The following is a 13,990-nucleotide window of genomic DNA, read 5'->3' as shown; positions in this document are numbered from 1 at the left end:
GCTACAATTTCTAGGCATTTAACATTTGTTCATGTCTGAATATTCAAAGAGCAAAAGGTCATTCCATAAATGACAATATTTCTTTAGCATTCAGATGGTTACTTTGGGAATGACACAGCTTCAAAGGGAGCCCATTATTCCTGATTCTCCCATACTCTTCAGTAGTAGGCAAACAAGATTATGAATTTAAAAACAAGGCAAGGAAGAAACAGAGTCTTTTGGCCATGGAGCACAGAAAACTTCTGAAAATTAACAGTCCTTTTTTATAATCCTGGCGAAACAGAAAGAGGGAGCCCTAACCTGAACTTTAAAGAGCATATTGCAGTATTAATTTAAAATTTTTCCTTCAGATATTATCTCGTCATTTTCACAAGCTTCTACGTTTATAGCCAACAGGTCCTTTGTTTTCAGAGAAGTTCATCATAATTTTCAAAATTCTGTACTTGAATCTAGTAAGAGCTGAGACTGTCTGAATGATTTATCTATGCCAGATTACTCTGCCATAACCAGGAAGGGCTCACCCTTGGCATTTTTGGAGGAAGACTTTTATTTCTAGTTTATTTTGTTCTCTCTCAAATAGTTAATTCATTGGCTCCAGCTTCAAAGTGAGAAAACAAAAAAGTGAGGAAAAAACTGAATCCTACATTTCAAACTGTTGAATGAAACTGAATTCTTAAAAAAAAAATCAGGGTTTTAAATTAATCTTCCCATTTTGGAAAGGGGAAAGAAGCAAGTTTCCTAAGGACAGTCTCTTCCAGTGCCCACAGACTGAAATAACACATTGCAGCGAGACATCAGAACCTCTTAATCCAACATTAATCAAATTTCAGTTTACTAATTATCAGTCCCATTTTGAAAGGAGCATAATGCCATAAACAGCATCCGCAGAACATTTAGTAGACTCTGGGATTATAAGCAATATATTTGAAAGTGAGACTTTCTGTTATTCAAATCTCCAAAAAGGATAATACATGCCTTATTATAATAAGAGATTGTGCAAAGCCAAAGAAGGACAAAGCAGGCAAGTCCAAATGGTGATCCCTTCTGTGCCCGTCTGCCTTAGTGTATGCAGCGAGCTCCCTGCAGGTTTCTGAGCTAGAGTAATTTGCAACACACTCGAGTAAATTTTTTAATCAAAGCAGAATACTTTTTTTTGGTAACCTGTGGGTGAGTGCAAGCCAAATGCCATCATTGTTAGCTTCCAAAGGGTGTTTTTTCTAGTTTACTAATGTCAAGTTTTACCAAACTCTAAAATTGGTACTTTGAATGTTGTGCTTTAATATGTTCCTGGGGTACTGTGCTTTGAAAGTGTTTGACTTTATTCTCTGAGACTCAATATATCAAAACCAGTGGGGCCGGGGCCAGGAAGGATGGGAGCTCTGAGGATCAGTGCTAATGCCCGCCCCTCTTCTCTTCCGCTTCCCCTCCCACCCCTGTGATCAGGTGTCCAGTGCACAAGCCACTAGGGAGTGAAGATTCATTTTAATGTTTACGTTGTATTTTGCACATGCCTTTAACCTAGCCAACTTGAGAAGTACACAACTGCTTTAGTTTCCAACTGAGTGGCATGTTTCCAAAATGCCATGGTATTTTAAACAGACACCTCCTTGGACGCTGCTCCTCATTACTTACAAACCCACATCGGATATTATGTATGTCCAGATGATCTTGTCACTTTTATCAGAGTCACAACAATGAAATAAATACAGTACTTAGAGGCTTATGATGCTTATCTTCAGCTGATTTCTTCTAACACTTAAGTTCAGTTTTCAGTCTTGCTAATTTGGTCCTAGGACATACAAGAGTACAGAATTTGTGTCCCTCTGCCGTGCCCTCATTTAAACTCTCCAGTACAAAGCTTTGGTGTTAATCCATGAGTGATCACTGAAGGGGCTGCCTTCTAAAAACTGAGGGTCTGCTTGTCATGGGACAAGCCAGCCCTTAAGATGCCAAGCCCCTTTGGTTTTCTCTTCATTTGCCTATGAAGTGGGATGTAAGTATATCAGTGCATCCTGGCTTTGAGGCAGATGTGTGCCTGGAAGTGCAAAGTCTCATACCTCCACAAAGGGTAGGCAGGCTCACTAGCTGATGGGATTCTGAATTTATAAGCAGAGTTCCAGAATTCCCCCAGGGCCTACTTTTCAAAGGCAAATTAGTATGTTTGCAACTTGATCCCTGGGCAACTTTTGACAGTTGTTCTAAGAATAATAAAACAGATGGACAGAATAGATTTTGGGGTCTCCATCCAAACTGCCATCCTCAGTGGAATTTAAAGAAGGCATGGAATTGATGGGGGGAGCTGCTGCTACTTATCATTATGTTCTGCCTTTAACATCCCAGAACCATAATGTTCTCCCAGAAGAAGATGAGAATTGTCCTCACATTATATTTTCCTGGTGAGAGTTCAGTTTCACTGTGATTAAAAAAAAAAAAAAAAAAAAAAAAAAAAAATATATATATATATATATATATATGATGTGTGTTTCCTTCATATATTCAGAATTAAAGGATTAAAGTTAAATGAATTGAAATTACATTTATACTACCAAGAAACCAATTTTAATATGAATATGAGAAGAAATGTAAATTAGCTTTAACTTTAGCAGGTATTTTCACAGGATTTTTGACTCCTTTAAATAAAGAAGAGCCTCTTTAGAATGTCTTAGAAATACTGTCTTCTCCTTAATTTGGGAAAATAGAATTTAGGCCTAACAGGATAAACATTCTCTGCATATAACAACATATATGCACATCAGAGGTCTGTATCAGAAACCAGCATTTAACTTATCTGCATGAAGATTATTTCTGTATTTATACACTCTAATTTTGTCAAGCAAATATCTCTCTCTATAGTTGTGCAGAAACACTTCACATAAAGTCCACTTTCTGTAGAATTTCAGGCTTCTCTTAGTGTTGGTTTTAACTCACATCAAGTCAGAATGGACATTCTTACCTTCTATTATATTGGCTTCCTCTGAGATAAATTTACTTAATCTTTTCATTGCTCCTTTTCTCCTTTCTCTGGATTCATTAGCCCCAGGTATCACATGTTAGGCCGTAAAGATTAGATAAGGGAGCAGATCAGCTGTGCTTTTGGAGTCCCAGAGCTGCTCCAGCGACATGCACTAGGGGCCCCCCAATTTACTCAGTGGTTTGTCATATTTACCACTGTTTTAACTACTACCGATCATAAAGGAGAGCAAACTTCCTTCCCACACCCGCCCCCCACCAAAGCCACTTGAAAGCACCTTAAACCCTTTGTCTAGATCTCCTGTGAGGCAGTTACCAGTGACACAGTGACAGGGGACCCTCCAAGCTTCTGTTCTCACTGAGAAGCATCTGATGACATTCTCTCTCATCTGTCCTCAGCAGCAATTTTCCGACAAGCACCCAATAAAGTGTAAGGTGTGTCTTGCAGTCATAGTGTTCAGATTAGCAGGTGATGTATGGTAGCCGGCCTCAGACAGACGTTGGGTGGTTTCAATTTTATTTTAAATAATAACTGGTTCTTTGGCTTTGAACAAGTATCTTTACCTCTGGCAGTTTCCTTATCTCTAAAATGAGGACCATAATCCCTCACAGACAGATTATTATTAGGATTTATGGAATGAATATATATATATTCATTCCATTCATACACACACACACACACATAAAATTAATCCACACAACATAATGGAAATGTAGCTGTTTCTTACCTCCCCATCACCGCCCCCTGGTCCAGGCACCCCCTTCGTGGGCCAGTGTGGCAGCCTTCTAGCAGTCTCCCTGCTTCTCCCTGTTCTCCGTGGAATACTCTCCAGTAGCCAGAGCTCTCCTCCTGAAATAGAAATCAGAGCATGCCAGAACTCAGAACTCTCCAGTTACTTTACCCACAGAAAAATCCAGAATCCTTACAAGGATCCACAAACATATTCCAGCCTCAGGAACTGCACGCTGTGCAGGGAATTACCTCTGCTCCCCCCAACATCTGCACAGCTCACCCTTTCCCTTCCCTTAGGTCTCTGCTCAGCAGTCACTCATCAGAAAGTTTTCTGTCAGCATGCCCTTGGGCAGTCTCACCAGTGTTCTCCTCAGCATTTATCGCTTACTTAATGTTTCTTTCTCCTACTAGTATATAAAGGGCATGAGAGCAGGAACTTTGTTTTGTTCTCCGCCATCTCCCCCACCCCTAAAGGCCAGGATGAGACCTGGCAGGAGAAATGCATGCATGTTGCATGGGCAAACTGCTAGGAGAGGAGGGCCCGCACCTGCATATTCTTTATATCCAGGAGCAGCCGCCCCATGCTTCCAGCAGAGAAGAGCAAGTCAGGTCCAGACTGCCGCACACACCTGGTTACTCCATGTTCCTCCCTCCACCCACGCTGGTGGTGTGGCTGTGGCAAGCGCTGTAGGACGCAGAGATGAGTGGCCTTGCCCTTAAGAGGCTTCCCAGCCAATACGGCAATTGTGACTGTGACAGAGGCTGGAATGTGACCCTTGCTCTAGGAGAGACCTGCAGTTAGTGCCCAGTGGGCATTTGTGGAGTCACTGAACACAGAAGATCAGAAGGTCATGGGAGCTCTGAGGGGAAAGCTTATTTCTGGTAGCGTCTTCAAACTGTTCACATAGTTTTGCGTATTTCTTCATATGTATGCCATCTACAACTCGAGGCCGGAAATTGCAGTTTTTTTCATTTTGCCTCTTTTACAGAAAGATGGCCATAAGCTGATTAGAATTGATTACATAAATGCCCATAGCCTTATTCCAGGGTGCGGAGGCAGTTTTTCAGTATTTGAGGTTCTTGGTGAGCAACCTTTCATTGTCAACCTAGACAGCCACTACTTAGTCCATCGCAGAGCAAAGGGTGGAGGTTAGCCTGAACGGTCCTCCCTTCAGTGGCTGAGGATACCCACCTTGAACCTACTTCTAACTCATCTTTTTCTTACTACATATCCCATCAAAAGACAGGAAGGAAGGAAGGAAAGGAGACAGAAAGAAAGGAAAGGAGGCGAGGGAGGGAGAAATGAAGGAAGGAAACTTGTAATCATGCCATTGAATCATATGCATATTGATTTATTTTAAAGTATGCACAGGTTCTACTATAATATTTTATGACATTATACTCAAGTGAGAATTTGAAAGGATGTGCTGAAGATGAAATGAATAATAATTTGAATTATTTTATATTTAATAGTGTAAAATTATTTTACTTTTATTAAGATATAAATAGTATTTTAGTGAGAGTAATGGGATTAAATGTTATTTTTATAACTTTGATTTTATAATAGTTCTGTGATTCAGGGATTCTGAGGAGTCCCTCTAAACTCAGTTTGTTTTAATACTTGGTTTTATAGCTGTAAACAAAACTTGCAAAACTACATAGGCCTTGGGAGCAAAAGATCATTGTCTTGGCCTACTGACGCTCAGTCTTAGCCACCGATTCTGTGAAGGTATGTATTGGCATTTGACAGGAGATTTCCACCTTCCATGAGGTCATATTAGTTGTTGATTATATTTTTCAACAAAGAGATTGAAAATGCAGTCAGGTCTTCTTGGGAAAGTTAGACACAGCTCATGAAATTGTGAGGTTTTTGGTAGTACAGATCAGAGAGCTTTCTGGAAACAAACCATCTTCAACAGTAAACTCCCAGGCTGAAGGCATCATTTTCCAGCATTTCTTGTCAAGATCTTCTCTCTATGACATATTTCCTTTATAAGCAGTGACTCTCTCAATGTCAGAATGTCACTTTGAGGGAAAGGTAGGGTCATTTTTCCTAGAATAATGGCTAAGGATGTACTGTTGACCAACCATAGCCTCCTGGCTTTGTTTCCTGCTTCCAGTCCTGCCTCTGCCCAGGAGGACAGTCAGCTCAGCAGCCAGAGCCAGCCTACTAAAATGTGGGTCAGGTCATGTTGCTGTCCTATCCACAGCCTCCAGTGGCCCCCCACCTCACTCAGAGTCAAAGCCTGAGTCCTGCCAGCAAGGCCCGAATGCTCTGTGCCCTCTGCCTGAACCACTCTTCCCCAGATGTCTACTGGGCTTCTTCCCTCATTCCCTCTCCCGTGCCTCCAGCCTCTGTGGGGCATAGTGGCCCCACACCTGCACACACCTGCCCACCTTCTCCCACAGCACACCTGCACCCTTTATTTTCTCCACAGACCTCATCATCCATTAAGTTACTGTATAAGTCATTTACTCATTGTACTCATTTTGTACCCCCTGCATAAGGGCAGGGATTTTTTGTCTATTTTGTTCCTTGATGGCTCCAAGGGTGATAGTTGAAATATTTAACTGTGGGCATCACAAGGGCAGCAGCAGACACTGGCCAGGATGCTGCCCAGGCTGGTGCTTTCCAGGTAAATACCAACCCTGGATGCAGCCTCAGCACCTGCCACAGAATAAACATTTGTTCAATAAATACTTGTTAAATGAATGAATAAATTCAGGCCCTTGTCATTACAGAAGCAGTCACCAAATTTAGAACATTTGTCCTATGAAAAAGATGAGTAATTCATCTTTATGTTGAAGAGCTTTAATAAGAACTTTCCTGTGAGATCAAGAACAAATGTTTGTGTGGTACGGAAGATTTTCATGGTCATGACCTGCTTCAGTACAATGTATTTGAAAGGTGGTCCCATTTATAAGATAATAAAATTCAGAACTTCAGTATAAAGGGTCACATAAACAGTGATACATTACAAGGTGTTAAGAGTGAATGAGGGAGTCCCCTCCCCCACCCCTTGTCTCACCCTTGGGACTGATCCTGACCCGGGACCGTCTAATAGATGATGGAGCTAGAACAAGAAGGGAGCCAGGTGTTAAGTCTCGGTAAACATGAATATTCTTCTTAATTTTAGATACAAAAAATACATATAAATAGATATCTGAGCATTGTCTTGTCACTTCCCACTTTGGAAACCTGCAAGATAAAGTCTGAAGACTTGTGCAGAGTTTTTTAAATTAATTTATTTATTTAAGAGTGAGTGCTGCAGCACAAGTTAGGGGAGGGGCAGAAGCCGAGAACCCCAAGCAGACTCCCTGCTGAGTGCAGAGCCCACTCAGGTCTCCATCCCATGACCGAGGAGATTATGACCCGAGCTGAAACCAAGAGTCAGACACTCTAACCGGCTGAGCCACCCAGTTGCCCCAAGTGCAGAGGTTTTTTAACGGAGAGATGGTAGAGAGAGGACCTCCCATGGGGCTGTGGGTTGACTGGGCTTAGCTGGGTGATTCAGCAGCATCCCCATCTAGCTAGCTTGGGTCTTTTCACGGCAAAGTAACCGTGAGTGGCTACTCTGGGCTCCTAGACACCCAGGTAGAAGGCATCAGGTTTCACAGTTCAACCTTGGAAGTCCCAGAACTATTGGCCAAGGCAGGTCCCAAGATTCAGGGGAGGAGAATCCACCTGCAGAGGGGAGCAGCTACCTATCTATGCAGGGAGGGCAGGAGGCCAATGGACCTCTCTGCTGTCTTCCACAGTGGCTGTGGTGCTGACCACACAGGGCAGGGCCCATTCTGATGCACCTGCTCTCTCAGCTGGAGAGCGTGCTTCTTGAAGGCAAAGATCGGTCTCACTTGCCTTTCAGTCTTCCTGCATCCAACATAATAAGAACTCAGTAGGGGTTATTTAAATTAAAATCTGAAATGCAAACATTTTAAGGAATTTCTAATTAAGGGAAAATAAACTCTAGCACCATTTATTTAATTACACCATAAGATGTCTTTATGCCTGCATAAGCGGAAATGACTTATAATGGATACCAAAAAGAGAGAAGTGATTTAAATAATGACTGCTTAGGCCAAAGAATTTAATCACAAAAGCAGTAAAGTTGAGTTCACTGTGCCTCCATGTCCACAGAAACATACATTTAAAGGTTGCATTTTGTTCTTAGCTTGACTTCTTTGGGTTCCTTATTTTCATTTTAATCTGTCCTTATTAATCTTTTATTTAATTTTACATTACTTTTGAGAATCATGAACTATGATGGATCTCATAATTTTACTTGACTTTTGAGATGAGATTATGTTTTTGTGCCTATAGAAGTTTGTCTCCATGAAAATCTTTTGAGAATCACTTATATTATTGAAATTTCTTTACGGGGAATGTCTGCTTGGGCCCCCCCCCTTTTTTTTTAATGATCAACCATAAGTGGGGGAGTGGTCAACTCTTAGTGGGGAAAAGATTTTTATCTTTTGTAGCAAGAGCTGTCCTTCTGGCTTTGGTGAACCTCTCAGACATTAGAGGGACATTCTTGAAGCTGCGTACACATTGCTTTGACAGTTTTTTGATGTGGCCTCTGGCAGCTCTCTGCGACAGTGGTGCGTCTGCCTTGGAAGTATACACCATGCCCATCCTAGGCTTCTGTTGCCATGATTTTTTTTTTTTTTTAAACCTGAGATTTCATGTGGCCTCTTTGGCTTCTCTGAGAGGTATTGTGACCGGCTAACAGGAGAGAAGGTGGCCTTGAGACTCTGGCATTTGGCCCGGTTCCCCTATCTCTCTGTGCCCTGATACAAAGCATAGTAACTCTCCTAGGTGGTGTGAAGGAGTGCTGACCCTCATTTGGAAGCGCAGCCCCCCGCCAGAGCTAATCAATACTGAAGCTGTCTGTCTCTACCGCTTACCTTCCTTTCGCACAGCACAGCGAGACCCTTCTGCAGGGAGCGATCGATAGCTCTAATCTGCGGCAGCCTGCAGCAAGTCATGCAAGGCAGAGTGCTTAGGTGACATTACACGGGACTGTGGAGGCGGCAGCTTTATGGCTCAGATTCATAGCACCCTTGCTAGGGGCACATTCCATTTGTAATGTGTGCATCTTACCATCTCTTACATGGATCATCATTCCTCTGAAACTTGATTCAGGAAGATGGACTACTTGGGACACTGTGTGTGTGTGTGTGTGTGTGTAAATTTCAGGCACATATTTTGCTCCCTTCCAACGTCTACCAATTCTGTCCTGTGCTGATCCTGATAATAACTTCATCCTGACCAGTTTCATCTACTCTTGAGACTTGGGCTGCAAGTATTTCTTTCCTAGGAATTTTTAAAATATCCATTTTTTTTTTTAATCTTTGAAATCCCAGTGACTAAAGAGCATTCTTATTCTAGCAACTGCCTCCCCACAAAAGATCAGTAGAAGATACTATACATTGTGTGTCACTCTAGTCTTTGGATGGCTCTGAACTGTGAGGGGCTTAGGCCTGAATACCTGGCTCTTCCAGGTCCACTGAGGCCGGGGACGGGGGAGGGGGTGCCTCTGCCTGAGGGTCTACTCTCAAACTGCTCGTGGGCATCATCTGTAAGCAGGGTGGGAGTCCGAAAAAGCCCCTTCCATTTCTCCACCTCGATTTCTGATCCTCATTTAGCATGTCAAGTAATCCTGATTTTGTCTGTGGAACTTTGGATGCAACAGAAAATCGAGACCTGATGATAAAGAAAGCAAATATATGGGAAACAACAAATTCAAATCAGGGTCAGGACTGATCACTGTGCAAGGCCACCCTGCCAGGAGCAGACAGCCAGTGGCAACAGAGCCGAGGGTCTAATGCCTGCTGCATGTGAGAGCCTCAGCAGCTGCCAGCCAGAGAACTACAATTTCCTCCATGAATGCACATTTCCAGATTAAAACGTTCTTGAAATCGTCATGAGTTCCATGCTGTATTTTGCACAAAGTTCCTTAGGATGTTTGTCATTGTACTTCTTTAAAGACCAGACTACTCCTGGTCTGTAGTCTTTTTCTCAGTCTTTATAGCCCTTTAGACTCTGAGGCAGAGATCACTCTGCACTCTGCAGGCAACTGCATGTTTTATATTTTTCAGAAAGTACTGATGTCACCTTCACGTTGACACCCCCGGAGCTGAACTGAGCTTGTAGGAAGACTTCAGGGAGACAATTCTCCCGCTGTATATACACACACCCAACCCCAGAATAGAGATGGAAAGTGCATTCACTGCTGGAGATGATCTTGGAGCTTTTAAGAAAATCTTGGCAAAAAAAAAAAGTGATCAACAGATTCTGATCATCTCATTCACACTCCCAAACACCATTTCTGAAAAGGACACATCTAAAAGCCATTTTTTTCCATTAGTTTACTCATTCAACCAAATATCTATTGGCCATTTCCTGTACACCAGGAACCATGCTGTTGCTGAGGGCATACAAATGGAGGGAAGGCACAGTCCCCATCCTCAAAGGGCCCTTTGTGAGAATGGAAAACATACGGAAAAGAGAAGTCCATGCAGCTTCATAATGGACATGATGGAGAGCTCAGCCCAGAGCCCGAAAAAAGGCATCCTCAGTAGGGGCCTTCTACCTGGCATTTGGAGAGTCAGTGGGAGTCACAGGGACTTGATCAAAGCAAGGAGCATTCAGAGAAGTGAGCTCCTTTCAGCAGAACAGACCCTCAATAAGGATCTGGGGACTGCAGATGTCACGGCAGGCACCACACCCCGCTTTCAAAGGCCTCCCTACCCCCACTTCCTTGTCGCCACTGGTCCTACTGTAACTGCCTGTCCTCTGCTCCACACCCACGTAGCAGGCCCTTCACTCCTAAAGAAATGTGCTGCATCTTACGCAGTGAGAGGAACAAGGCTAGGAGGTTAAGGAACTTGCCCACCACCATAGTTCTAGGAGGAGTAACGGAGCTCAACTTTCCGATCACCTGGAGAGTTGGTGGTTTGCTTAGCTTCACCCGCACTTGCTCCGTCCCAGGCACTTTGAACCTCCCACATAGAGTCACTCATCTGATCCTTGCCGCAATCCTCTGAGGAAGATATAGTGATTGTCCTATATCAGGTTGTTAAGCAAACACACTGTCTTGTATAAGATAACCTATTAAATGTGTTTTATTATATCTGAAAAATACAGTTGAGGGCACAGAGCCCCAGGAAGGTTAAAAAAGCCACCTGAGGCCACACAAGTCATGTTAGGGGTGAGCTGGGACCACGACCCCATCGCAGCTGCTGCAGCTGCACTGTTACCCCGCGGCCCCAACTCCCCACAATCCGTACAGATGCCCATGGAAATTGTACGTGCACTTCGGCCCAACTTTTTCAAGCATGTTAGATCTGTAAGTTGTGACTTAAAACTGGTTTTGCTAAACCACAAATACCAGTATTGTGTTTTAATGAGACTGAAGGCATGAACGAGCAGATTCTACTCTTCAGGCTGTTGTGAGACATGCGGACGTTGCCATCCTCCCTCTGAAGGCCGGCATTGTCGCCAGGCTCATTAGCATCCGCGCTCCGCTCGGCCGTTGCTGCTTGCTAGCTTACCAGCTGTTCCTGCTGCTCCGTACAATGTCGGATGTGTTCAGCTCACTGGGTTCCTGTCCTCGCCGCCGGGAGGAGACAGCCCTTCCACTGGGGATACCCACGTGGCTGCCTGTCAGCGGTGGCACCGAATAAAGTAATAGGCCTTCGCATGGCATATGGTGTCTGGATTCGTACAAGATGCAAAACTCTTCTGCTGCTAATGCATGATGACTCATAGCATTGCTAATTTTTCAAACAAAAGCTGACTTCCACACCCACACTTTTAACCCCTCCAGCTAAAAAGTCTTTAGTTGCAAGGCTCTAGAAAGGTGGCTTCTGGATCATTATATAAAAATGTGGTACACTTATTGAAAGCATATGAACTGTCTTGCTTTGCTTTGGGTTGAAGTTATTTTAAATGTCTGGACTGGGTTTTCCCCCTTCAGAGAAGGGAAATTTTTAAGCTTACACTTTGTCCCTTTCTCACAATGGGAGAGTTTAATGCTAGCTTTCTCTTAAAACTTCCATAGAAACTATTGTCTGATAGTACATCAGCTCGATTGCAGACCATTTCAAAGCTCTTCACATTAGAATATTAGCTATAAAATAATAGCTATAAAAGAATGTTGATTCTTTTGTGGAATATGATATTTCATAGTCTCTCCTAGTATACTAAATACATGGCTCATTTAAATAATCAAATTCTACCCAAACAAACCTAGATTATAAATTTACATTAGAATGAACATTTTTTCAAACTGCAAAAATAAATACGTGGGGGTCCTCTAAAAAAATGTTCCTACTAAATTATTTAGAATCAGTTGGGCTAATAGATGTCTAAATTCAATCTGAGATTTTATGTACTAAAATAAGGCAGTTATCTGCATTTGTACAATCAGGCCTCCCTTTGAATTCTTGATCAAAATATTGGTTCTTTTCATAAATAATGCTTTATTGAACATTTTATTTAAGCATTTCAGAGTCAAGAATTGCCAACAGAAAATGATTAGACAGTTTCTAATTATGGACCTAATCACTAAGTGTTTTGTAGTCAGTCTGGCACATGAGAGCTCTTGCAATCAGATTTTGGCGAATACATAAATTTTTAAAGGAACTTCAACCTAAGAGGATAATACAGATTTTTTTTTTTTTTTAACAGATTACTTTGTATGCCCCCAGAAGATTTCTTTGGGGGAAGGGACTGGAGACTCATATTCTCAATATTGATACTTCATTTTGGTTACATTTTCAAATCCAAAATTTTTGTTTCTTACCGTCAGATATGAATTCAAATGTACTTCTAATCTCTTATAAAGGGTGTTCTTTTTCCAGATAATGAAACAAAATATATAAAATTCCTAAATGTGCCTCACTTCCCAGATCTTCATGTTTGATGCTGTTTACCCAGCATGTTCTCAAATGTTCTTGCCATTTGCCACTGGAAGTCAGCTTGTGTATATTCAGTGAGCCTAAAAATCCATTAAATACTTTCAACGTTCACCATGACAGTTAAATTAAAATTAAATTAAAAGATACCAAAGTTTTAAAAATGTTTTACTTGAGTTTACCAGGTACAGGATTTTCAATTTCCAGTGCAGGGAAATATCCAAATATAGAAGTAGGCACACCACTGAGACTGAACTCTCATCAGTAGTTAGTGTCCACATGTTAGCCATAAAACGCTCTCTCATGAGCTGACAGACCAGAGGCTGCACTCGTCATCCAAAGGGCAGTTTGGGACAGCGGTGGATAATGTGCCAAGAAGCACAGGCTAGTCAAAGGCACACAGAAGAGGAGGGCCATTGGTCCATTATTCCCACTCTTGGTGACAGCACTGCAGAATATCACAGATGGAGAGAATGAAGCTTCAGGAAACGGGGCTTAGCTACGTCCCCACAGCCAGGGTAGGGCCAGGATGGAGGCCCCCTCCAACCCTGGTTCTGAGGCTCCCATCCCACCCCACTGTTTCTCAGAAGTCCACATTTCTGACCTGAGAACAGGAAGCCATCAAAATTACACAACTTTGAGAAAGTGAAACGATTCCATTACATTTTAGCCTATCCTGTCATTATTCTTACCAAGAGGATATTAGCCATTTAAACCTTGATTTTATGAAATAAAAATGAAAGCAAAACTCTTGAAAATTGCAGTGGAAAGGACTCCATTTTGATATCACATATCCATCACTTGTACCTAATTACATGTGGCTTCCAAATTAAACACCAGTGAAAACATTCAGTATAAATATTCTCAATATCATTTCTCACAACACAGTCTAACTCAAAACAAGGACCTAAGGGGTATGACTCCTTGTGCTTTTGCCTTGGTGAATATTTGAGAGCACAGTTCTGTCGTGATGGTGTTTCTAATCTTTGCAAACAAGACACTGATTTGTATATGTTGAATCTATTTATATTCTACCTCTTTCAGAAATGGATTTAAAGAAACTTATGGTAAAGGACATGTGTACAGAGAAAATCAAAGCCAAGGAAATCAGGCATAACGACATAGGGCATCCCAATGGGGGCCACAGGACAGAAGCAGGGGGTCTCTATTAACTACTGCCAACCTCTGTGCTACACTATAATACATGGCTATCCTGTGTTCTCTGGGTACCCTTGTTCCAAAATTCTCAATTACTGTTAATGAGCTTGTATTATGCCTAATCTAGAAGCCATAACAGATCATTCTAAAGAGGTATAGTCTTCATTTCAAAATTTTAAGTTCCAGAGAACAAGAAATATTCATAGCAAA

The 13,990-nt window shown here is 42.1% G+C and overlaps 1 protein-coding gene across 4 annotated transcripts in view; it reads left to right on the top strand.

The window, feature by feature from the left end:
- The window catches only part of RALGAPA2 (Ral GTPase activating protein catalytic subunit alpha 2), a 327,482-nt gene that overhangs the window by 255,247 nt on the left and 58,245 nt on the right, over positions 1 to 13,990 (top strand). Inside the window, exon 38 of one of the 4 annotated variants that reach the window (XM_044263548.1) lies at positions 10,118 to 10,137. The exons of the other annotated variants lie outside the window; for them this stretch is intronic. The gene's annotated coding sequence lies outside the window, so the exon portion shown is untranslated. Of the gene's footprint in view, positions 1 to 10,117; positions 10,138 to 13,990 lie in introns of those variants that run through there. 4 annotated transcript variants of the gene reach the window in all.

This window comes from Neovison vison, chromosome 8, assembly GCF_020171115.1.
Source record: "Neovison vison isolate M4711 chromosome 8, ASM_NN_V1, whole genome shotgun sequence".
NCBI lineage: Eukaryota > Metazoa > Chordata > Mammalia > Carnivora > Mustelidae > Neogale > Neogale vison.
Note: the sequence above shows the minus strand (reverse complement) of the source record. Positions and strands in the feature narration are given on the sequence as shown.